Source organism: Leucoraja erinacea, chromosome 1, assembly GCF_028641065.1.
Source record: "Leucoraja erinacea ecotype New England chromosome 1, Leri_hhj_1, whole genome shotgun sequence".
Classification (NCBI taxonomy): Eukaryota; Metazoa; Chordata; class Chondrichthyes; order Rajiformes; family Rajidae; genus Leucoraja; species Leucoraja erinaceus.
In genome coordinates, this window is record NC_073377.1 from 72,743,323 (window position 1) to 72,770,942 (window position 27,620).

General features: G+C 42.1%; 1 protein-coding gene across 13 annotated transcripts in view; it reads left to right on the plus strand.

Annotated features, from left to right (window-relative positions):
* rbm47 (RNA binding motif protein 47) overlaps positions 1-27,620 on the plus strand; it is a 212,798-nt gene that overhangs the window by 90,598 nt on the left and 94,580 nt on the right. The gene's annotated exons all lie outside the window — the stretch shown is intronic.

Below are 27,620 nucleotides of genomic sequence, written 5' to 3' on the forward strand. Positions count from 1 at the left end.
TTTAAAAACAAAGGTAAGAATTTTAAAGCCAAAGTGCAAATTATTTGAGGGCCAATGTGGATCAGCAAGCACAAGGATAATGGCAGCAATGCTGTGAGTTAAGAGATGAGTAGCAGAGCTCTGGGTGACCATGACTCCTGCTATCCATCGATGGAATGAAAGAGGTTGGCAGGACTCAAGTTCCAATATAAGGAGGGAGTGGGAGAGGGAGGACACAGATCAGCTCAGACTGGTGAAGGATAAAGTGATGTTATAGAGGTGGAAATTGGCAACTGTAATGGTGCCACTTATATATGAAATTCATCTCATGATCAGATGTAACAGCAGGTTTGCAAATAGTCAGGCTGAAATCCTGTCAGTGAAGGGAATGGAATCAGTGGTTGGAAATAGTGTTTATAAATGGATCGAGACAATGTGCCTTCAGATATTTTGTGAAATAATTATTTTGCATCCAGAGCTAGATGTCTCTAGATATGAAATTTAATGAAGTGATTGGGTGAAGAGAACTGGTGGTGAGGTAATACTGGCTGTTTTCAACACACATTTAGAATATGATCCTGCATTTTTAGTTGATGTTATGCAGCATGTAGATGAGAAATACGGTAGATTAAGAATCATCAACACTAAGACACGACTCTATACACTGGCGATCGATCGCCTAGAGGATGGCAAACTTTAGAATCCCAGCTGACGTAAGGCTTTGCCCAGATCCCGTATTCTCAAAGGAAAGTAACAAGGTTTGGTTCTGGAGGGAATCGGCAGCTATAAATTGCAAAAACTTTCACTTTGATATAATTGAAATCTTTACGATCACTGAAAATGTTGTTCGTGGAGCAGGATTGCATTTTGAAGAATATCAGTAGATTTATTTGACACTGCTCTGACCATAATTTACTGTATCCTTGACACTGGGGACAGAACTACACATGCAACGATTTTTATCAGCTCAACATGTGAAATTGCTACAATGCAATAAAAAAAACCAAATTAATGTACATTTATTTAAATGTAAATATATTTTTTAAGCTGAGGCACTGTTCTCCACATGGACACGAGCAGTGAACATTGAGTCATTGGGTCATTATTCAATTCCATATGATTTGCTACCTTCAAGGAGGGAAGAAAGTTGGAACATTTTCCCAAAATGTTCTTTATATTTTGGGTCTTTCTTTTTGTCAACTTTACTATTGATCTTTACTCTGAAATCTAATAGCTTGTGGGAGAATGAGTGCCAAATGCTCTTCTGTACAGACCCATTCCTTCACCTAAAGCCTCATGACTGAATGTCAGTTAGATGTTTGAAACACCACAATCACATTCAATAATGTCTTTGCCCAACAGAAAATCACAGTGAGAGAGCCGTAAAGGCCAGTCCCACTGTACGAGGTAATTCGAGAGTTCTCCCGAGTTTTCCCCTGATGGGAGAATGTCCGTAGCGGGTTCGTAGGAGTTTGTGGATGTCTCGCAGTGGCTCGTACGAGTAAAAAGTAAACATTTTTTTCATCACGAGTATTTTTTTCACTCGTCTACATTTTTCACAGTGTTGAAAAAACATCACGAGTTTACCGGATTTTCCGAGTACCTACCGTTAGCATTGCGAGCTGCTATGGTACAGTATGGCCGCTATGGTCAATCTCTGTGGTACATAAATGGTCACAGGCTTCCAATCCCAAATGCAAACCTCTGCCATTACCCATGTGTCCCATTCCCATGCCAATTTTGGATCTAATTCGCCATTCTTACTGATACCCATGTAGAACTATATCGACCATACTGCTCTAAACAATACATTTTGACACCTCCTCCAAAAATTCAATTAAATTATTCATACAAAACTTTGCTGAATACCTTTGATTAATCCTTGCCTTTCCAAATGCAGATAAATCCTGCTTCTCAGAATTTTTCCAGTAACTTTCACTGACCTTTGACTCTGACTCACAGAGTTATAATTAGTTGGGTTGTCCCTGCTCCCCCACCTTTGCTGTGTTCCAGTCATCTGGTACCTCATCTGTAGCAGCATCGATTTGAAAAGCTTCTGTCAAGGTACTAGCAATCTCAGCCCTTGCCATACTTCTGATCAGAACATGAAAACAAAACAGTTTTTGTTGATTTTTAAAGGCATTACCAATAATGTTTTGTCTTCAGAATATGAGGGTTTTTTTCCTGAAAATTGGCAAGATGATCCATTGTAAGTTGTTAAACCGTGATTGCCAAAAAAGTTAACAACTTATGTTCAAATTGTGCTGGAGTATATTCACCTCAGAATGGGAGTGTGTGCCTTAGGGTACAAACTGTGCCACATTTAAGTACTCTGTTGTTCCAGGCCAGCTTTTCTCGGGAAAAAGATGAGAAAAGACAAACAATCTTTTTTTTTGTCACAAATTGTTGGAGTAACTCAGTGGGTCAGGCAGGAAATCTGGAGAACATGGATAGGTGATGTTTCGGTCAAGACCCTTCTTCAGACAGATTGTAGTGGGGGGAGAAAGCTGGAAGAGAGATGGGGGCAGAAACAAAACCTGGCGAATGATAGGTGTTTACAGGTGAGGCGGGGGGAATTGATAGGTAGATGGTTGGACAAAGGCCAGAGATGAAGAAACAAGAAATGTGAGATAAGGATCGAAGAGTAGAGCCAAAGGAAATAATGTAAGTGGAAGGAGATAAGTTTGGGGGGGGGGGGGGGGGGGGTGGGAAGGGAATAAATGGGTGCTAATCCAGGAGGAGAACAGGGTAGAGGGGGGGGTGAAACAAAAATCGAATTAAACATAGTTAAAACAAACTCACAACCAATTTCTAGGTAGGGATTGTCTTACTCCAAATCTGATATTTTAATATAATATCTAGAGTATTTCCTTTCAACATTTGTGGATTTGAATGAGTTTGTTTTAGGTAAGAATCAGTAGCATGTGAGACATTCAGTTATTGCTTGGATGGAACATGACCCTGATCTATATTATATATTTGTTTATTATAGAGTATATTTAGGGAAAACATAACTGAAACATTTCCACCAAATATTTTGCTTACATTTGACTCCGGGGAAGATAATATCTTCGATTCTGCTGTGGCATTGATGGGAAAGGTGACCATCTTTGCTGTCAGGCCTTGTGAAGGAGGAAGATGCTTCAACAACAAAAAAAATCATTTTTGGTCTGGTTGACTGGCTTGTACTTTCCTCTTACTGAATGCCGTGGCAGGTGCACTTTGAGTACATTTTGTACTGGAAATCTCCAGTTTACAATGACATTTGCATATTTTTGCTCTTCCAGCATCATGTTTCAACTGCATTTTTACCTCAGCCATTTCAAATCATGTTATTTCCAATAGGGGAGGGGAGTAAAGCTACACTTCACATTCTTAATTATCGTCTTTTTTAATTTCCCTTTCTCAGCGAGGGTTTAACCAAATGATGTCTACGTCATTCATGTATTGAAAACACATTTTCTTTATGTTTCATCATCATTAAGTGATGATGGCACAAATATAGAAACCATTATAACCTTCTCACTGGTTATATCATTTCAAGTGGCATTCAAGAAGTTCTGGATGAAAACAATGCTGTTCCAGGCACAGCACATTATGTTCTGTGAACCTTCTTGTAATTTAGCTATACATTATTAACTTCCAACATTTGTGGATTCAGTGCTTGTACATGTGTTAAAAATGGATATTATGGTAAATTTAGTAGTAGAATCAGTGCATATATTACAACTATCACCAAAATATAGCAAGTGGCATTTTTTAAATAAATGTTACGACCTGACAGTTTTCTGGCAGAAATCCACTTTAGGCTATAACAGCCATGATCCCAGCAGGGAATTGAATATACTGGATTGCCGTATTTCATGTGTGCTTATAGGACATTCTTGAAAAGTGCAGTCTTCTTCACCGTTAACAATAACAACCTCAGGAATTGGTACTTACATACCACTTTAAACTGCTAATATATCCCAAGCATTTTGCAGGAGCATCATCAAGCTAAATTTGATACTGATTCATAAGGAGACACTAGGGTAAATCTTGTGCTGAGATTTTCCCAGATCTGCTGGCAGGGAACTTAGTTATCTTCAGTTCAGCAGTGCACCAGTCCCAGGACAGCTCATACAATCCGAAAGGGTGGTGCCAACCTCCAAAGATTTTCTGCTCAGTATAAGGACTCGATCCACTAAGGCTCCATCAAGTGGGATGGTCCGATCAAATTGATTGGGAGAAATCGGTTGTTAGATGCAGCATAAACAGAGATTAATTTTATTTATTTAAAGACACAACGTGGTGGAGTAACTCAGCGGGTCAGGCAGCATCTAGGGAGGACCTGGTTCTTCAGGGATGCTGCCTGACCCACTGAGTTACTCCGGCACATTGTGTCCTTTTGTGTAAACCAGGTTATTTGGTTCCTTGTTTCCACTATTTCGTGCAGCTTAGTTTAGAGATACAGCCTTTCGGCCCACCGAGTCCGTGCCGACCAGTGATCCCCATCCACTAGCACTATCTTATACACAATACAATACAATACAATACAATACAATAAAATACAATACAATACAATACGGTTTATTTGTCACATTGCACATAAGTGCCAGTGAAATGAATATGTCAGCAGCGGTACAATTATAAAGAACACACACAAAAACACAATAAATATTTAACATAAACACAAACATCCACCACAGCTTTCATCACTGTGGTGGAAGGCACACAATTTGGCCAGTCCTCCTCCATTTTCCCCCCGGCTCCCCCACGATGGATCCCGGGCTGTAGACGCCACGCCAGCTGGAGCTGCGCAGACCGCGGCTTCAGGCTGCCGGCTGCCACGGGCCAGCGAAACGGAGCGCTCCCCTCCAGCGAGCCCTAGCGAGGGATCGCCCGCTCCACGCCGAGAGTCCACGCTGCGCCCGCCGCTGAAGCCCCGGGCGCGTCTCCGGGAAGGGCCGCCCGATCCTCGTTGTTAGGCCACGGGGGAGGCAACCTGAAAAAAGTCGCCTCTCCATGTAGGAGGTGGCCAAAACGGTTTCCCCCTCACCCCCCACACATAACACACAAAGAAACATCAAAAACATACTTTAAAACATACTAAAAAAATAAAAAAAGTTGAAAAAACTAACGCGCTGCTGACAGGGCTGCCGCCATTGCAGCGCCCCCACCGACCACATAAGTGCAAGTGAAATGAATATGCCAGCAGCGGTACAATTATAAAGAACACACACAAAAACACAATAAAAATTTAACATAAACATAAACATCCACCACAGCGAGGGACAATCTACAATTTTTACCAAAGCCAATTAACCTACAAACTTGTACGTCTTTGGAATGTGGGAGGAAACTGGAGCACCCGGGGAAAACCCACGCGGTCACAGAGGGAACGTACAAACTCCGTACAGACAGCACCTGTAGCCAGCCAGCATTGAACCCGGGTCTCTGGCATTGTTAGGCAACAACTCTACACCTGCGCCACCATGCTGCCCTTTATTTTATTTAAATCAGTGCAAAAGGGTGTGTTCTAAATGTGTGCAAATTTAGTTATTTAAATTTGTTTTTAATTATTTACCTACTATTCATTAATATTCACTGGGATGATGTAACAGCTGGGCAGCCTGGAGGTTGTGAGTAGAGCTGGAGTCCTGCTTTCACACAGCCACTGTGCTGCACTCCGCTGTGCTAAGGTCACTGTGCAAATCTGCACAGTACAGGGGAAAGCAACCAACTCAATCAATCTCAAGTGTGAAAAGTATGCCATGAAGATATAGGCCCAGAATGTGGTGGCCTACAACATTTTGGAGTGAAAGAGGACAAGAGGAATGGAATATTGGAGCAAAGAGGTCCTTCTGCAGTTGTACAGAAACCTAGTGAGACCACGCCTGGAGTATTGTGTGGAGTTTTGGTCCCCTAATTTGAGGAAGGACAATCTTGCTATTGAGGGAGTGCAGCGTAGGTTTACAAGGTTAATTCCCAGGATGGCGGGACTGTCATATGCTGAGAGAATGGAGCAACTGGGCTTGTACACTCTGGAGTCTAGAAGGATGAGAGGGTATCTTATTGAAACATATAAGATTGTTAAGGGTTTGGACACGCTAGAGGCAGGAAACATGTTTCCGATGTTGGGGGAGTCCAGAACCAGGGTCCACAGTTTAAGAATAAGGTGTAAGCCATTTAGAACGGAGACGAGGAAACACTTTTTCTCACAGAGAGTGGTGAGTCTGTGGAATTCTCTGCCTCAGAGGGCGGTGGAGGCAGGTTCTCTGGATGCTTTCAAGAGAGAGCTAGATAGGGCTCTTAAAAATAGCGGAGTCAGGGGATATGGGGTGAAGGCAGGAACGAGGTACTGATTGGGGATGATCAGCCATGATCACATTGAATGGCGGTGCTGGCTCGAAGGGCCGAAGGGCCTACTCCTGCACCTATTGTCTATTGTCTGTTGTCTATTGAAATGTAACAAAAAAAAAACCAATTACTCAAAGTTATATGTTGCCATGTACTTGCTACTTGAATCGTGTAGAATGGTAAACCTATTCATTAACATGACGTACTTACTCATGGAGGTATCTCAGCACACCGTGGAATCAAATTACACTACATATGCTGAATTCAATTGACATATGAATGCTGGACAGCAGATGGTGACGGAGGTTGCTTATGCATAAATTAAAGGGAAACAGTCTAGTCTGATCTGTGGAAGAGGAAATTCAAAGCAAGATTCATCCAACATGTAGGTCCTGGTTAAGATTTCTACATAGAACAGAGCACATAGAAAGGCACAGCATCACCTTCGGCCCACAATGTATGTGCAGAACAGTGTGAAGCTAACCTAATCCCATCTGCCTACACACAATTTACATCTTACCATTCCCTACATATCCATGTGCTTATCAAAAAGCCTCCTAGACACCACTATTGTAACTGCCTCCACCACCATCCCTGGCAATGCATTCCAGTCTACATTTCCTTTAATTCCACCTTGCCACTGTGCCATTTACTGCAACCCCCCCCCAATACCAGTCGCCTGCCACCTCCACCTGTGGGACAATTGTGAACATAACCTCCAGCAAATTTGTCCCAGAAAACATTAAAGCCCACCCAACCCACTCGTGTTTCAACTCCACATTTAGATCACTCTTCCCCCTTACCGCGCATTCTCCCCCTCCCCCAACCCCTGACTATAATTCTGACCCTCAGTAGATTAAAGATGACATGACATTTCATAGAGTACTGCTCATTTTGGGAGGAAGAATAAATGGAGAATGTAGGAAGTAGTAAAACATTAAAGGTTGCAGAGGAGCAGAGAGATTGAAGGTTGCAGACTTGCAAATATTTAAAAATAGGAAGTCCAACAAGACGCTTATGCAGTCCAGGTTTTATAGTGAGAGAGTCTAGGACTAGAGTCATAGCCTCAGAATTAAAGGACATTCTTTTAGGAAGGAGATGAGGAGAAATGTCTTCAGTCAGAGGGTGGTGAATCTGTGGAATTCTTTGCCACAGAAGGCTGTGGAATTCTTTGCCACAATGGATATTTTTAAGTCAGAGGTAGATAGATTCTTGATTAGTATGGATGTCAGAGGTTGAGGGGAGAAGGCAGGAGAATGGGGTTAGGAGGGAGTGATAGATCAGCCATGATTGAATGGCAGAGTAGACTTGATGGGCCGAATGGCCTAATTCTATTCATATCATTTTTGCAAAGTTTAGGGCTAAACTATATGAACCATTGGGGCGATGGGGCGACAGATGGCGCAATGGGCTAAGTGTTCGGCTGGCGACCGGAAGGTAGCCGGTTCGAATCCTGCTTGGAGTGCATACTGTCGTTGTGTCCTTGGGGCAAGACACTTCACCCACCTTTGCCTGTGTGTAAATGTAATGTAATTATGTGAAGCACTTTGGGGTCAATGCAAGTTGACTAAAAATGTGCTATATAAATAAGATTATTATTATTATTATTATTGATTAGTCCATTTCATTTGAGTGGTTGACTGGGGGAAAATGCAAATATAGTGGTAAACAGGGAACCATTCAACACCTGTCTTGGTTGAAAGGAAACAAAAGCCCATTGATTCCCTGTGGAATTCCTCATATGCTCTTTTGGGGTCTATCGCCACACTTAACCCATTTCTATATGTTTTCTGTTTTGTAGCCTACAGGCAAATTTAAGTATTATTATTACATTGACTATTTTAATATAATAAAAAGGAACTGCAGATGCTGGTCTATACCAAAGATAGACACAGAATGCTGGAGTAACTCAACGGGTCAGGCAGCATCTCTGGAGAAAAAGGATGGGTGACGTTTCAGGTCGGGACTTTAACCTTCTCTATTCATTCTGTTACTTTTCCAATGATTTTCTTCTCTGTCCAAAACTATCAGCTTCTAAGATGGTTGTTTCTTTGACAAATTTGATGTGCACCCCAGCACAAATATCCATCTTTTCACCCACCCCTCCCTGTCTTTTCAACTTAAATCACACTTGTATTCTTGACTCCAATTTTGATGAAGGCCCCTTAGTCCTGAAACATCAGCTGCCTCTCCCTCTCTGGAGGCTGCCTGACCAGATGAGCACTTTCAGCATATTTTCCTTTTCTTACAGATTTCCAGCAGCTGCAGATTGTTGCACTAATAGGTTTAACGGAATTTCAGTAGCACCATAAAATGAATTTATGCTGTATAATCTTACAATCTTACTCATAATCCTGTAATTATAAATAGGCATTTTAGGAGGAAAGTCATTAAAAAAAATCCTTTCATGGACAGCATCGCAGAAATATACATCTTTCAGCTTAGATGATTTTAGATTCTCAGTCAAATAAATCTTCCAAGATTGCGATCCATAGGCTTTGATGGTGACGTTAATAAGGGATTTGGTGCCGAGGCACGTTAAATAGGACTGCTACACAGATTGGACATGATATGAATGAATGCAAGGAGCAAATGGGCTACTATTTCAATGTTTTCCTCATCCTACAACCAGGGGCTGAGTTTAATGGGTGATTCACTGAGCTATTGCGAGGAGTGAGGAGATGTAGTTCTCAGCAGAGCAGGAAAGAGTAAGGGATCTGCTGAAGAAGCTCCAAGTTAGGGAAGAGTCTCGATGAGATGAATCAGGGGAAATTATTTTAATTGCTGATTAACTGATAACCGATGGGCATTATTTTCAGCTCAACACCAGTGGAACAAAAAGAATCACTCAAAGACAATACTTACTTGCAACATCTTTCAGACAATAACCACAATTTAATAATACCCTTCAACGCAACAAAAGATCTCAAGGTTCCTCACTTAAGTGACAGCCAAAAAACAAAAGTTAAAACTGAGCTGTGGGGAGATAGTAAGGAAGATTACCAGTCTGAAAACCATCTGTCCATGAGTAGAGACAAGGAACTACTGATGCAAGTTTACAAAAACAGACAGAAAATGCTCCATACATAATTTCACAAACATGCATGCATTCAACTGATTAGGCTCCAACAAAACAGAATTCTGTCCCTAACCTTCTCTGCCTCACTGCTTCTCCTTCCACAAAACCTACCTGTTGTGCCAAGAGTGTGTCACTGTCTCTAAAGTCTCTTTATTTTGCTCTGTGTTAACCTTTGTCTGACATCATCCCTGTCATTTTCTTTAATAAAGGCGCTATGTAAGTACTGAAGAAGGGTCTCGACCCGAAAAGTCACCCATTCCCTCTCTCCAGAGATGCTGCTTGTCCCGCTGAGTTACTCCAGGATTTTGTGTCTACCTTCGATTTAAACCAGCATCTGCAGTTCTTTCCTACACTATATAAATACATGTTGGCCTTGTTTAGGTGACCATGGTATTTTGCTCATCATTCAGATAAATGTGAACCGCAGCGATCTTTGCTTTGTTGAATTATACAGGGTTTCCTCAGTCTCTGTAGAAGATACAACCAGTAGTTACAATGTCACAATCCCTGACCTTAAAGCAACTGAGCATGTGAAAACTTATTGTTTCAAACAGAACCGACTGCAAATCTCCCTGCAATATGATTTCTACTGAATTTGCGCTTATTATTGTGGAACTGCCTCCTGAATTGCTCAGACGACAAAATTGATCACTAGACATGTTTACAAAGGGAAATAACAAACGTAGGGATATAGACAGGGAAGCAAAGCAAACAGGAGACTGGTTGAAGCCTAGCAGAGCCGAGCAGAAGGAACATCTGCAAGAAAAGGAGCAGACAGGAAGACCAGCTGGAATATTGCACGGCCAGCAATTGCTTGATTGATCAACAATTTTTGATTTACTAACTGCTGAATTGAATGGTGAGACATGCTGCTTAACTTGTGACTGTGGGAGGATTAAACCATGACTTGGATGTCATTTTTCACTTTGTACCTACATGTGTAAAAGACAATACGTTGAGGTAATTACGTTATTTGCTGTACATAGTGGGAGCTTTAAAAGAATAAGGCTGATTGTAAGCAAAGTAATAGTTTTGGGAGGTTTATCTGTGAAATGGAGATGACCATTCAATTCAGAAAGACATGTTGTCAATAATTTTATCCAAATATGAAACTAACATCTTGCTATGTACTTGCAAGGATGTTGCATGTAAATATTATCATCGGAGATGAACTTTACTATCAGTGAAAATTCCACGCGGAGAATCATTGGAATATGCCTGCGGATGTTGGTTTGGAAAAACAGAACAAGTAGTTAGTAAGGTGGACCTGAGCTGATTTGTTTGTTTTCTCCGGTGATCACCTTTTTTTCGGAAGCTGCGCTAATGTGTTTCACTAAATCAGGGTTAAGCACGCTTAGTGAAGAGGGACAATGATACTCATGATTGCCTTTTGTCCTTCACCATTTTTCTGCAGTTCATTGTGTCCTGGGCTGAGAGTCATATATTTTCATCGGAATACTGTTCCATGTCTTTGTCTTTGCTAGTTGTCTTAAGTGTCATTAGGATAGAAACAGTCACCTAGATTTTAGGTAGCATTACATTTTATTAGTAACGTTTTATTAGATGTTGCTCATTTTACATGTATTCCATAGTTCATGAATCTGCACATGCTCTGTAGGTTTAACATGGACGTTGCTGGACATAGGTCCAAACGTAAAATGCACACTCAGTATGGGTCACTGATATGGAAGCAGGACTTCTCTAAAATAATTGTGAACCCTGCAGTGGCATTTTGTTTTCAAGGAAATCTGCCAGAGTGGATGCAAAAGCTGGATAGCATGGAAATAGTGTAATCAGGTGATCATTGGCAGCATGAACTCAGTGGGCTGAAGGACCTGTTTCCATACCATAGCTTTAAACTAAACTAAGAACCAATCTAAGAACCAGCCTGGTCTGGACATGAAATCTTTTTTATGTATTTGTTTTCTCTATAGATTGTGCATTTCCTATTGAATACTTAAAGAGGGTTTTATAATAATAATAATAATAATAATAATAATAATAATAATAATAATAATCTTTATTTATATAGCACTTTTCAACAAAACCAGTATTTGAACCAAAGTGCTTTACAGAGATTGATTAAATTAATTGAACGGACAAATGCCAATAAATCCATACAAAACAAAAAAGAGAAAAAATAAAAAAGACACAGAACAGTACACTATAGAAATCAACATGAAACGTCCCCCCACAGCAGAATTCACTGTGAGGGAAGGCACTAAAAAACATCCAGTTCTCCCCCTCATAGTCCACCCGAGGTCGGGGCCTATATGTGGCCTCCTCAGCCAACTCGATGTTCTCAGGCCCTCTGCCGCGAAGCTGGATCATCGGCGTCTATGTTTAGATATGTTGTAAAATAATTTCATTTCTCAGAATCATAGACTATCTTTAATCGGACTTCACTAGACTTCGTTTTGCACTACAGGTTGTTCCCTTTATCCCGCATCTGTACACTGTACAAAGAATTTCACAGAGAGTTGTGAGTGTGTGGAATTCTCTGCCTCAAACGGCGGTGGAGGCCGGTTCTCTGGATGCTTTCAGGAGAGAGTTAGATAGACCTCTTAGGGATAGCGGAGTTAAGGATATGGAGAGAAGGCTGGAACGGGGTGCTGATTGTGGATGATCAACCATGATCACATTGAATGGTGGTGCTGTCTCAAAGGGCCGAATGGCCTACTCCTGCACCTATTGTCTATTGTCTATTGAATGATTGTAATCATGTACTGCCTTTCTACTTACTGGATAAGGCACAACAAATTTTCAATGTACCTCGGTACATGTGACAATAAACTAAACTGAACTAAACTCGAATGAATCAGGACAGAATGAAGTCATTTGGCCCATCGTACCTGCACTGGTTCATTAAAATAACTTCAACAGTTCCACCTCTTTTCACTTTTCCCTAATTCCATTAAATATTTACTCAATTACTATTTGAAGGTCATTATTAAATCTTCCATCTTTTTAGATATTGCATTACACACTATGTTATTAGCTTTCCCTCATTTGCCAAATCTTGGTCAATTAATTGAAAAAACTGCATGGCATTTTGTCGCTGTTCCTCAGGACAATTTCCCAGGCCCAATCTCCTTCAGCTGCTCTTATGCAGCCTTGCAGCCTACGTAATGTCAGAAGGGATTGTTTGCATATGATTGCACAGTGTTCAGATCCAGTTGTACAGCAGTTCGCCAGATAACAACGCAGTTCAAAGTCAACATTCAGGCCTGGGCTGATAAATTGCAAGTAAAATTTGTCTCATAAAAGTACCAGCAATGGCCATCCTCCATAAGACATCGAACCGACTCCCCTTGTTACTTCACAGTGTTAGCATTAACTTTCATTTAGTAGAAATGTGGCTCAACCTGCCACAGATGTACTGCAGTCACAAAAGGAATTGTGTTCAATGGGGAATGACTTGTCTCCTGAAGCCCTAAGCTTATTCACCATCTACAAGGGTGGCACAGTGGTGCAAGGGGGTGGTACAGTGGTGCAAGGGGGTGGTACAGTGGTGCAAGGGGGTGGTACAGTGGTGCAAGGGGATGGCACAGTGGTGCAAGGCTGTAAGTCCAGGTAACATCCTAGTGAATCTCTTCTGCGCCCATTCTAATTTAAGGACATCCTTCCTATAGCTGGGTGACCAGAACAGCATACAATATTCCAATTTTGATCTTGCCAATGACTTGTACAGCTGCATTATAATATTCCAACTTTTGTATTCAATACCCTTTCCAATGAAGGCGAGCATGCCAAATGCCTTCTTCACCACACTGTCCAGCTGACTTGCCACAGTTAGGGAATCATGCTACTGTGTATTTCTCTGTTCTGCAATAGACAATAGACAATAGGTGCAGGAGTAGACCATTCGGCCCTTCGAGCCAGCACCGCCATTCAATGTGATCATGGCTGCTCATCACCAATCAGTACCCCGTTCCTGCCTTCTACCCATATCCCCTGACTCCGCAATTTTTAAGAGCCCTATCAAGCTCTCTCTTGAAAGCATCCAGAGAACCCGCCTCCACTGCCATCTGAGGCAGAGAATTCCACAGACTCACCACTCTCTGTGAGAAAATGTGTTTCCTCGTCTCCATTCTAAATGGCTTACTCCTTATTCTTAAACTGTGGCTCCTGGTTCAGGACTCCCCCAACATCGAGAACATGTTTCCTGCCTCTAGCATGCCCAAACCCTTAACAATCTTATATGTTTCAATGAGATACCCTCTCATCCTTCTAAACTTCAGAGTGTACAAGCCCAGCTGCTCCATTCTCTCAGCATATGACAGTCCCGCCATCCCGAGAATTAACCTTGTAAACCTACGCTGTACCTTCATGCTTACTGATGTACAAGGACCCCCATATCCCTAGATCCCATTGTACTTTCCCTTTTCCCAACTTGATGCCATTTAGATAGTAATCTACCTTCCTGTTTTTGCTACCAAAGTGGATAACCTCACATTTATCCGCATTAAACTTCATCTGCCATGCATCTGCCCACTCCCCCAACCTGTCCAAGTCGCCCTGCACTCTCATAGCATCCTCCTCGCAGTTCACACTGCCACCCAGCTTTGTGTCATCTGCAAATTTGCTAATGTTACTTTGAATCCCTTCATCCAAATTATTGATGTAAGTATGTAGCCAGCATGAGAAGTTGGTGGGGGATGATTTTTGCTGCATCCATTACTGCCTCCATCATTTTTATGAATCCCAAAATAAATGCTAAGGAGTCACCTATCCTTGTTATAGAGCAGCTGATCAGAGACAATGACAAAACCATAAATAACAGAGAGGTGGAAATCCCCAGAGGTTCCACACCCCAAAGAAACTGAATCTTCATATTGATGTGATGCAAGTTGTGTAACCTTTCAAAGAGGAGCAGTTATTTAGAGTCTCAAAAATTCTAAATATTAATAATATCCTTGGAGAAAAATAAAAATACCACAATGGGAGATTGGAGTTTCCCCAAGATTCTGATATCCTCCTGCCAGGCTGTGCTGGAAATGAGCAGAAGCCATGAAGAGACAGAAGGGTCAGTAGTGGGTTCCTGTCAGGTGTAGTGTGAAATAACGTCCATGCATTTTCTAATCCAACATGAGATGGTACAAGGCATGACTAGTATTTTACAGATGGCACTAAAGTAGGTCGGCACAGTGGCACGATGGGTAGAGCCACTGCCTCACAGCACCACTCAGGTTTGATCCTGACCTCAGGTGCTGTCTGTGTGGAGCGTGTACGTTCTCCCTGTGACCTCATGGGTTCACTTTCCTCCCACATCCCAAAGACATGCAGGATTTGCAGGTTAATTGGCCTCTTGTAAAATTGCCCTTAATAAGTAAGGAGTGGATGAGAGAGTGGGATAACATACAGCTGGTGTGAGCAGGTGGTCGATGGTCAGTATGGATGGTGGGCCAAAGGGTCTGTTTCCACATTGCATCTTTAAACTAAATGAAACAAAGTGGTATCATGGACAATGAAGATGGTTATCAAAAATGACAGTCAGATCTTGATCAGCTGGCAAGTGGAATGAAGAATGGCTAATGGAGATGGTAAATATGAGGTGTAGAATTTGGAATGCCAAATCAGGTCTGGACATTCACAGTGAATGTTAGGGCCCCGGGGAGGTTGTTGGTGGTGGAATCTAGAAGTACAGGTGTAAGGTTCCCTGAAATTGGTGGTCACAGGTAAATAAGTTGGTTATCTACCTGTGACAACAAATTTCCCCCAGCTCCCCCTCCCCTTTCTTCACCCCTCCCCCTCTCCCCTGTATCCCACCAGGATTCACACCTATTTCTCCCATCCCCCTCTACCTATATTCATTCCACTAGTTTCACAATTTGCAACTCTTCAATCATTCTGCATCATATCATCTGATTTTTCATCTCCGGACTCTGCCCAACCATCTGCCTATCAACCAACCTCCCCCTCCTCACCTGCATCCACCTATTTCCTGCCAGGCTTTGTCCTGCCCCTCCTTTCTTTCAACTTCTCTTCCCCTCCCCGACAATTAGTTGTGACCCAAAATGTCACCTATCCACGTTCTGCAGAGATGTTGCCTGACCCGCTGAGTTACTGCAGTACTTAGTATCTTTTTTTTATAAACCAGCATCTGCAAGTCCTCATTTCTCTAGAATTGGGACGGTATGTTACAGTTGTACGAGACGTTGGTGAAGCTGCATTTGGAGTACTGTGTTCAGCTGCCGCATAACAAGACCAACATCATGTATTCTGGTAGATGATAAACTTGGTGAATGTCTCACTTTGGTTTGCCTTCCTTGTTGGTCTTCCAGTACAATGAGATACTGTATCTGTAAGTGACTGCTGTTGATCAGTGTGCACTAGCTGCGGGAGGACTCCTGCACTAGCTGCGAGAGTACATACTGAGGGATGTACTAAAGTTTGGTACAGCCAATTAAATGGTTTTGTGGAGAAGGACTGCAGCCTACGGACTGCAGTCTGAAGAAGGGTCTTGACCCGAAATGTCACTCATTCCTTCTCTCTAGAGATGCTGCCTGTCCCACTGAGTTACTACAGCATTTTGTGTCTACCTGTAGCCTAACCTGCTGCCATTAGACATTGTTGGGATAAGCCTTGTAGAGAGGCTTCTCAAATGCTTACATTTTGTATTGCCCAAGGAGGTCACATGAGTGGCAATGGTACTTTATTTGCAGACGGTGCTAACACTACAGATGAATATAACCGATAACACTGAATGTATAAACACACTATAAATATAACGAAAGCTATGCACTGTTTTCACATATTTCTTGCATATATTTTTTGACTAAAATTCACTTTTGAAATTTAAAAAAACTTCAATATCAGCGCACAATGTAAATAACTGTGATCGGAACTTCTCAGGAAATTTGTGACGTCTGTGTGCATGTGAGTGTTCTTCAGCAGTGCTTCAGCTTATCGATTTGACCTTGATAAAAAGCTGTACATGACAGGAATCTAGACATACGTTCCAAAGACATACAGATTTGTAGGATAATATACTTATGTCAAAAAGAGAGGATAGGTAATTGGCAGATGTGTCAGTAGCAAAGGGATTAGAGAGACCCAGTGCAGGTGGATTCTTGAATGAGAAGCATTGCGCTTTGTCACTGAATGTAAAGGAGACCCATGAACTGGGAGCAATTCCTTCAAAATACAAAGTGGAAAGAATAATAATGAAAGTGTTCCAGAAACAGTAGGCTTCCGATACTCATTAATTGATCATTCAAACCCATTCCTTCCTCTTCCCGCTCCTCTGTAATCTCCCTTCTGCACGGTTCTTCCTGAAACCAGGGTACTGTCAAATTCTCCTCCACTCCATTGCGGACATTGGTCTTTGTCTCTGGAACAGTTCCGCTATAATGATGATAACTATATTCTTCACTGTATCCTTCCCTTCACTCTACCTATCGTACTTGAATTTGGCTTGATTGCATTTATGTATAATGTTATCTGAAGAAGAGTTTCGGCCTGAAACGTTGCCTATTTCCTTCGCTCCATAGATACTGCTGCACCCGCCGAGTTTCTCTAGCATTTTTGTGTATCTTCGATTTTCCAGCATCTGCAATTCCCTCTTAAACAACATGTTATCTGATTTAATTGGACAGCATGAAAAACAAAGATTTTCACTGTATCTCGGTATATGTGATCATAATAAAACTAAACCTAAATTGAGAGTCCATGTCTAGAGGCAAGAAAGGTAAAATACAAAATTCAGAATCTGATTGCTTAAAAGTGAAGGAAGGACAAAAATCTGAAGCAACGTTGTCATAAGTTCATAAGTGATAGGAATAGAATTAGGCCATTCAGCCCATCAAGTTTATTCTGCCATTCAATCATGGCTGATCTATCACTCCCTCCTAAATCCATTCTCCTGCCTTTTCCCCATAACCACTGACACCTATACTAATCAAGAATCTATCTATCTCAACCTTGAAAATATCCACTGACTTCTGTGGCAAAGAATTCCACAGATTCACCACCTTCTTGGGTGGGGGTTGGTGCTGGCACATGTAGCTGGGTCCTGAACTTTCTGTCGCAACGGCAGCAGACAGTCAGGGTGGGCAGTAGGACATCAAAAACCATAGCCGTGAGCACTGGCTCACCCCAAGGCTGTGTCCTAAGCCCCCTTCTGTTTAGTCTGCTGACACACGACTGTACTGCCAGACTCAATAACAACTTCATCAACAAGTTCGCTGATGACACAACAGTGGTGGGTCTCATCAGTGACAATGATGAACAGAAAGGTACAGGATGCCCCATAGATGCTGCTCACAGGCTGAGTTTCTCCCACAACCTTTTGTCTACCTTTGAAAAAAATGAGGAGATGGTGGTTGACTTCAGGAGGGCGGGGAAACAACACCATACACCTCTGCACATCGACGGAGCTGAGGTGGAAAGGGTCAGCAGCATTAATGTTCTTAGGATACATCTGTCTGATGACCTGAAAACGGCCAAAACCAGCCTCTGGTTATGAGATTCCATACAGCATCGACTTCAACTCTCCGAAGACTATGTAAAGCAGGAGTCAGAGAGTCACACCTACGGAGTTTTAGTATTTAATTGTCGAGAGCACACTGGACATACAAACATCACTGCCGGTTCGGGAGCTGCAATACATTACATACAAACGGCACCCAACTGGACACAGGATAGTGAAGACCGCAAGCATAAACATGGTGCTCCACTAGCTGTGATGGACATATACAGGAAGAAATGTATCTCTCCAGAGCCATCTCCATCATCCCCGACCCTTAGAGTCCATCGCATGACATAGCCCCATCCTCCCAATGGGGAAGAGGTACAGGGCCATTAGCTGCAAAACCACGCAGGGTGGTGCTCAGCTTCTTCCCACAGGCTATAAGACTGCTAAATGGACTTTGCCCCCGGCCAAGTATCGCGCACAAACCCCCACACTGCAGCAGAGCCACTGTTGTGCCGCTGCCGGCCGGAACGGCTGTTGAATGTTTAGTAGAGTGTTAAATTTGTTCCCGACATGTATTTTTTATTTTCATTTCTATTTATTTTGCAATGCAAACTGATGAACACTCTCCTTCCAACGAGCCGTGGGCTCTGGGCGCCGCCGTCCACAGGAAATGACAGATAAAGATCTCCAGTAGCATACACATACAATACAGCATACAGCTGATTAAAGCACATTTCTCCTCATCTCCTCCTAAAAGAAGCTCCTTTAATTCTGAGGCCATGACCTCTAGTCCTTGACTCTTCCACTAGTGGAAACATCCTCACCACATTTACTCTATCCAAGCCTTTCATTATTCTGTGTGTTTCAATGAGGTCCCCCCTCATTCTTCTAAACTCCAGTGAGTACAGGCCCCGTGCCGACAGATACTCATCATTAGTTAGCTCATCAAAGTTAGTCAAATAAGAATGAGAACAGAAAGGCACATTGCCCCATAGATGCTGCCTCACCCGCTGAGTTTCTCCAGCATTTTTGTCTACCTTTGATATAATGACCAATGTTTTTGAAAAATAAGTCAGGGAGGGAACCTGTGTTGGTCAAAAATTAATGTATTAATGCATCCAACAAAAAGATAAAATGTAGCCAGAACCATTATGGATTCCATACAAAATCTTTCAACTGAAAGAAATGTGTGGAGTGAAGGAGAAAAGTTATTTCAAGTGAGAATAAGTAGAGTCAGGCAGAACAAATGCTAATGTGGACGTTGAGCCACTGTTCCAGGAATAAAGCAGAAAGTCATCCAGCATCACTGGTGTGAGCCAACAGGGCACCAACTCTGTGTAGTCATGCTATTCATTTGACATCGAGTCAGGAGGAATCAATAGGTGGGGTGGCACAGTGGCACAGCGTTGAGTTACTGCCTTATCGCACCAGAGACCCAGGTTTGATCCTGACTACGGGTCCTGTCAGTATGGAATTTGTATGTTCTCCATGTGACCGCTTGGGTTTTCTGGAGGTACCCTGGTTTCCTCCCATATTCCAAAGACATGCAGGTTTGTAGGTTAATTGGCTTCTGTAAATTGTTCCTAATTTGTAGGTAGACCTAGTGTACGGATGATATGGCTTACACGGACACTTTGGGCCAAAGGACCTGTTTCCACGCTGTATCTCTAAAATATTTTTAAAATATCCTTTAAGCAAGTGTTAATAAGAGAGAAACGTTTATTTTCCTTCCAACCACAAGCTCCATTTCCCAGATCATGACTCTTTCCTTGGTGCACGGTCTTGATTTCAAGCATTCACAGACTTGACATGTCTACATGACCACTTTACATCTTTATATTGTGTTTATGCAGATACCTCCTGCTGGTCCACCTTGATTCCCATCCCAGCTCAGCTCCTTCTGAAACCCTCTAAACACTTATGTAATTCCCTGTGGATTCCTATAAATTAATAGTTGTCTTCCTTATTCCACCGTTTATAAACATAAGAACTGTTGACTGCATCCTAACTTACAATACATACACCCATCATCCTTATGCGTGCTGACCAAGATTGGAACACAAGCATAAATTAGTTCAATTTCATCCTCACATTGAAGCACTTCATGGCTTCTCTGGGTCTGTTATCTTCCCTTCATTCCAAAAGGCATTGATTTGCACCAACTTTGAGTATGCACCTTCACTTTATCATACCGAGGTAAGGTCTGTAATCCTCTCTTTCCTCCTTTGAAACGCTATTTAAAACTTACTTCTTGGACTAAACATTTAATGATCAGTATCAAATATGGCTAATTACACTTCGGTGAAATGCATGGAAATCTTTTACTTTTGTTTAGGACTAAATCCAGGACAGTTGCTGATGAGGAAAAGGAAACAAACTTTGCCCTTTCTAACCCCTTAATTTTTTGTTTTGGAGTCAGAGTAATATCATATTCCAATTTCTCCAAGCAAGGACTTCTGCTTTGCTTTGCACAAAACAAGATCTTCTGCCATTGACAAAGAAAATGAATCACAGAACTGTAAAACTTATCTTTTCTTTTGCAATATGGAAACATAGAAACATAGAAAATAGGTGCAGGAGTAGACCTTTCAGCCCTTCGAGCCCGCACTGCCATTCACTGCCAGATGGCTGATCATCTAAAATCAGAACCCCATTCCTGCTTTTTCCCCATATCCCTTGATTCTGTTAGTTGTAAGGTTTCAACAACTAAGTTACAGAGATAGGTTGAATAAGTTAGGTATTTATTCTCTGGAGCGCAGAAGGTTAAGGGGGGACTTGATAGAGGTCTTTAAAATGATGAGAGGGATAGACAGAGTTGATGTGGACAAGCTTTTCCCTTTGAGAATAGGGAAGATTCAAACAAGAGGACATGACTTCAGAATTAAGGGACAGAAGTTTAGGGGTAATATGAGGGGGAACTTCTTTACTCAGAGAGTGGTAGCGGTATGGAATGAGCTTCCAGTGGAAGTGGTGGCGGCAGGTTCGTTGGTATCATTTAAAAATAAATTGGATAGGCATATGGATGAGAAGGGAATGGAGGGTTATGGTATGAGTGCAGGCAGGTGGGACTAAGGGAAAAAAGTTGTTCGGCACGGACTTGTAGGGCCGAGATGACCTGTTTCCGTGCTGTAATTGTTATATGGTTATATGGTTAGATGGTTAGCCCCAAGAGCTAAATCTAACTCTCTCTTGAAAACATCCAGTGAATTGGCCTCCACTGGCTTCTCTGGCAAAGAATTCCACAGATTCACAACTCTCTGGGTGAAAACGTTTTTCCTCATCTCAGTCCAAAATGGCCTACCACTTATTCTTAAACTGTGACCCCTTGTTCTGGACTCCCCCAACATCGTTGGTCACGTGTACCGAAGTACAGTGAAAAGCTTTTGTTGCACGCAAACCAGTCAGCGGAAAGACTACACATGATTACAATTGAGCCGTCCACAGTGTACAGATACAGGATAGGGAATAAAGTTTAGTGCAAGGTAAAGTCCAGTAATGTCCGCAGTTCCTTCGTACACATGATAATATGTTATACAGACAGTGAAACTCAGGATTAAGGTTTGGGAGGGACAGAGAGAGAGGGGATGCAAGGGTTACTTCAAGTTAGAGAAATCAATATTTGCAAAGGAAGGAACTGCAGATGCTGCTTTACAACGAAGACAGGCAAAAAATGCTGGAGTAACTCAGCGGGTCAGGCAGCATCTCTGGAGAACATGGACAGGCGACGCTTCACAGGGTGCTGGAGTAAGTCAGCGGGATGGGCAGCATTTCTGGAAGAAATAAAATTAGTTACATTTTGGGTCGCGACCCTTCTTCAGGGTCAGGAGAGAAGGATATGGAAGGGTGAGGTGCGAAAATTACATCAAAGCAGACGATGGTAAGGAAATGTAGAATGGTTCATTGTTAACTGAGGGGAAGGTGACAACAAGGTTTATTATCAATAAAATTAATCAAAATATTTACTCTTAAAAATCCTGTGGGGGAAATATATTTGTCTTTACGAGTCTAAAAGTCTAACCCCTCTTTTCCCCATGACAATAGTTTTATAATGAGTTTTTCCATATCATGTGGTTTCTAAAGAATGCAACGACCATGTTATAGCGGAACTACCCTGTATGCACACCCACATTAAGACAACCAATATATCTCCTGTACAATTAGACCACATAAGAACATTGAAAAATAGGAAACATTAGAAATTCTGAACTTAAAATGGATTCTTAGCACATACCTATTTTAACATCCACCTACCTTTTTGCTTTTAATACATGTAGCACTGCCCTAAGAAAAAGCTCATCAAATTCCACTTGCAACTTTTCTAGAGAATAAAACTGGTTCATCTCGATTCCATGTTCTTTGTGGAAAATTGCAAACTGAGCCCAGTGATCAATTCCATAACAAAATGTTCCCCTGATCATCTGGCCAATGTAGGAGTCATTTCGTCGAAGAGTCTTGTTGGGTGCAGAAGAATTTAGACAGGTTAACTGCCATTGGTTCAGAGTTTAGTTTAGTTTAGAGATACAGTAAGGGAACAGGCCCTTCGGCCCATCGAGTCTTTATTTTCTGGATATTTATTCATATGTCTTTATTCTCTGGAGCGCAGAAGGTTAAGGGGGGACTTGATAGAGGTCTATAAAATGATGAGAGGGATAGACAGAGTTGATGTGGACAAGCTTTTCCCTTTGAGAATAGGGAAGATTCAAACAAGAGGACATGACTTCAGAATTAAGGGACAGAAATTTAGGGGTAACATGAGGGGGAACTTCTTTACTCAGAGAGTGATAGCTGTGTGGAATGAGCTTCCAGTGGAAGTGGTGGAGGCAGGTTCGTTGGTATCATTTAAAAATAAATTGGATAGGCATATGGATGAGAAGGGAATGGAGGGTTATGGTATGAGTGCAGGCAGGTGGGACTAAGGGAAAAAAAGTTGTTCGGCACGGACTTTTAGGGCCGAGATGGCCTGTTTCCGTGCTGTAATTGTTATATGGTTGTTATATGTTATATGGAGTCCGCACCGACCAGCGATCCCCATTACACAAGCACACTCTACACACTAGGGATAGTTTATTATTTTTACCGAGGCCAATTAACTGACAAACCTGTACGTTTTTGGAGTGTGGGAAGAAACCAGAGCACCCGGGAAAAATCCACGCGGTCACGGGGAGAACATACAAACTCCGTATCAAACCCAGGTCTCTGGCGCTGTTGGGCAGCAACTCTACTGCTACGCAATCGTACCACTGACCACAAACTTAAACTCTCATATGAATGTTTGCAAGCAAATGGGTGTCCATAAAGCTTTGACTGTTAATATGTCTGCAACATTATATATTGGAAGCTTGCAGAAATTACAAAAATGGCTGTCGTGAATTTTCTGGTAAATTATAGGCCGTTATAAGTTTAGTCTTCTGGTCTCATCTTTAGTTTCTCTATTCCTTTTCCGGCTCTCATCAAAGGTGTAAACCAGCTGGTAGAGTGCATTTCAAGGACACCCAATCATAAGAAATATCAGATTATTTTAACCCTGTATTGGTATTAGTATTTATTTGTTATTGTCACTCATACTGAAATATAGTGCTCTTGTATCAGTAGTGATCACCTAATAATACAAGAAATCGGTCGCTACAGATGTTAGAAATCTGAATAAAAACGAAGAAATTGCTGGACACATCTATTAGACCAGCTTCTTACCTTGAGAACTGTAGAATATTTATTTAAAAGAAAACAGAACAAAGGAAAAATGAATAAAACACATGCATACTATTCTAACTTAATACCAGTATTTTCTTTCTTCACCTTGTGCCTTCTTCTTTCACGCATTTGAATTTTACTTTTACCTTCTAAATTGCCTGGCTTTCATCATTTATTCTCTAAGGGTTTCTTTGCAAGAGGGCCTTTCTTCACAGTCCAGCTGACAGCCCATGTGAGTGCTGCTATCCAGTTATGTTTTTAGAAACATATAGAAACATAGAAATTAGGTGCAGGAGTAGGCCATTCGGTCCTTCGAGCCTGCACCGCCATTCAATATGATCATGGCTGATCATCCAACTCAGTATCCCGTACCTGCCTTCTCTCCATACCCCCTGATCCCCTTAGCCACAAGGGTCATTAGGCCATTTTTGCCCTAGCTTATGCTGTGAGATAAATAGACAATGGATTGTTTACCATTAATCCTCAGCAACTTTAATATACATTTGAGGCAAGTTTGGTTCTGAATTTAACAAAACTATTTTGGGATGTGATCAAATCAAGAGTTTATCTTATTGAGTTCCATTGTAGGTTGTGGGATGCTGAAGGGGTTGGGTTGGCGTGTTAATTTAATTTGTTTGAAATGTAAATAATTGGAGCCTGCAAAGGTCCACAATGAGATAAAATAACTTTAATATAATGGAACTTTGTTAATTGCAGTAAAGGTAATTGACCATTGTATTGTACATAATGTTGAGATTGAGATAGGGAGGTTTGTGATTGGAAGAGTATGTCATGGTCCAAGTCATGGTACATATCTCGGAGGATCTGTCCTGGTCCCTCAATACCACCAAACTGATCAAAAAGGCGCAGCAGCGCCTTTACTTCCTGAGGAGGCTCAAGAAAGCCCACCTGTCCCCCCAGATCCTGACCAACTTTTACCACTGCACCATCGAAACCATCCTGACCACCTGCTTCATGGTATGGTACAGCAGTTGCACTGCAGCGGACAGGAAGTCACTACAACGGGTGGTGAAAACCGCTCAGTACATCATCGGTGCCCCGCTCCCTGCCATGGATGCCCTCCACCGAAAACGGTGTCTGAGACGGGCCGGGAAGATCATCAAAGACCCCTCACACCCCAACCATGGACTGTTTGTCCTCCTCCCATCAGGGAGGCGGTACAGGAACCTCAGGTCACGTACTAGTAGGATGAGGAACAGCTTCTACAACAACATTATCACATTGCTGAACTCGGAGTCCCGCCGATAGATTTCTCCAGTCTCTCCGTCCACATTGTTTGCTTATTCTGTATTTTTATTTCTATATTGCACTATTACTACGGACTGACGCTAAACTGCATTTCGTTGTACCCATACTTGTATCTGTGCAATGACATTAAAGTTGAATTGAATTGAATTGAATTGAATACAGGTTAGGTCCCATATTTGATTAGTGTGAGATGTAAATGTTCAAGGCCATGTCAGTGGCAAGGATCTCATGTACTGTAAACCCACTTCAGATAATGTAATGTGTAGGAAGGAACTGCAGATGCTGGTTTACATTGAAGATAGACACCGAATGCTGAAGTTACTCAGCAGGGCAGAGAGCATCTCTGTCACCCATTCCTTCTATCCAGAGATGCTGCCTGTCCCGCTGAGTTACTCCAGCGTTTTGTGTCTATCTTCAGATAACATTTCAAGGTTTCACAGGGCCGGCACGATGACATTGTAGGTAGTGTAGTTGACTCAGAGCCGCAGAGATCCAGTTCAATTCTGATCTCTGTTGCTTTGCAGGTTCTCCCAGTGATCACATGGGCTTCCCCTGGGATGTTTTGTTCCTCCTATATCTGACAGATATGGAGACACTAGAGACTGAAGATGCTGGAATCTTCAACAAGGTGTTCAGTGGGTCAGGCAGCATGTGTGAAGGTAAAGGGGCAGACACAGTTTTGGGTTGGTCCATTTTGAAAAATCGAGATCTGAAAATTCACTTACATCTTGCAATGTTTTTATGCACAAAGCAACTGAATGGAAATGCTTGATCACGAAATGTAATCAGTGTTTTCGAGTGCACAAGGGGCAAAATGTGTAACTAATTGACTGTGTGCATGATGTGCCTTTGCGTAGAGGCCACTGTGCAAAATGTAGTGATATCAATCAGCGAGGAATGCAAGAGCGATATCATTGTCACAACAATGGACCACAGTGGAGAATGTACACAGCTCCCAACAATAACAATAAACCAGAACAGAAGGATAGAGGCCAGCTCCAATGTCAATTAAAAGGCTTGTCCTTTACCTGAGCTACTGTTGGTAGGTCCAGCCACCTTCTCCAGCGGACAAGATAATTCCAGATCCAGCGTTTCCATGTAAGGCTGCCTCTTTTCATTGAGGGTTGTCCCCTTCTGGTCAATGCTGACCCTACAGGTCCATTTCCGCCAACATGACTCCTGATGTTGCATCAGAGACAGGGGGTGCTCAATCCAGCATCATGTCCTCCTACATCTCATTTGATCCATTGCTCAAGGCCGATCATTTGTAGCTACTGTTTCCTGTTGTGAATGCTCATTTTTTTAAGATATTCTACAGTTACAGAGGCTTGTAAATTTGCACTTCTTGCAAAATTGTGTAACTATCTCAAAAGTCCCCAATTCATATTTACTAAAAAGTCCATCCCCACAGCCGCGGAGGAACTGGTTCACTGTGTATGCCATTTTCCCATCTGCTGCACTATTTCGTGCCTCCAGTGGCCTGCTGCCTTTTAGTTTACCGAGCAGAATATTCAAACATTGCATCACATTTAGGAACATCATGGCATTAGGAATTAGGAAAGAGAAAAAAGGGGGGCATGTGATAGCTTTGGCAATGAGGTAAAGGGGAATCCTAAGGGACTCCTCAAGTGCATTAAGGCAAAAGACCTAACTAGAGTGAGAATATGGCTGGTTAAAGATCAATAAGGTCAACTATATGTGGAGCCACAGGCGATGGGCGAGGCATTAAGATGCTGAAGGACTTAAAATGCATTAAGTAGATAAATTCCCAGGACCTGATCAAGGGTAGCCGAGGATAATGTAGGAAGCCAAGGAAGAAAATGTGGTGCCCCAGCAAAAATAATTGCATCCTCAAGTCACGGGTGAGATGCTGGAAGACTGGAGCCTTTATTTAAGAAAGGCGACAAGGAAAAATCTGGGAACTGCATACCAGTGAGCCTAATATCAGCGATGGGTAAATTATTGGAGGGGATTCTGAGAGACAGAATCTACAAGCAATTTTCAAAGGGCAAGGAATCCTGTGGTGGGGGGGGGACACGCCGACATAAACTATTCTCATTGGTGAATGTGGAGGAGTGTGACATTATTTATTTATGTGTATATTTAAAAAAATATTTTTTGGAGCGTGAGAACTTCTGTCATCAGTGTGAGAATTTCGTCAAATGCGTGAGTCTCACGCTCAATGCGTGAGAGTTGGCAGCCCTGCAAATAAAAATAAAAATGCTGCAGGAACTCATTCGGTCAGGCAGCTTCTGTAGAGGGAAAGAGACAAACAACAGGTCAAGATTCCAGCACCTGCAGCCCCCTGTGTCTCCATTCTTCCGAGTAATATGTTGTAGCCTGATTTCAGATTCAGATTTTCATCACAAGTTGTAATTTCACAAGTTGTAATTTCTGCCCACTAATTCTGCTTTCTTTGTTTACTTTTACGTGATTAACTGACATTTACCTCATTTACTTCATTATTACTTTAAGTATTTTACGAATCTCTTTCCTCTGTTGACCACCTCCCCGACTGATCGCTTGTGTTTAAAGATCTTTAATGTTTCTTTACTCTAATTACCTACATGTGTGAATTGGTGCTGGTTTAGACAACCCCCACCTCGGGGCCTGGCTTCACAATGAGATGTATGCTAATGCAACCTGATAGTGGACTTCTGCCTTAATTCCTGTGTCTCTCTCTCTCTCTCTCTCTCTCTCTCTCTCTCTCTCTCTGTGTCTCTTTCTCTCTGTCTCTGTCTCTGTCTGTCTGTCTCTGTCTCTCCCTGTCTCTCTCTCTGTCCCTCTCTTTCTCTGTCTCTGTCTCTCTCTCTGTCTCTCTCTGTCCCTCTGTCTCTGTCTCTGTCT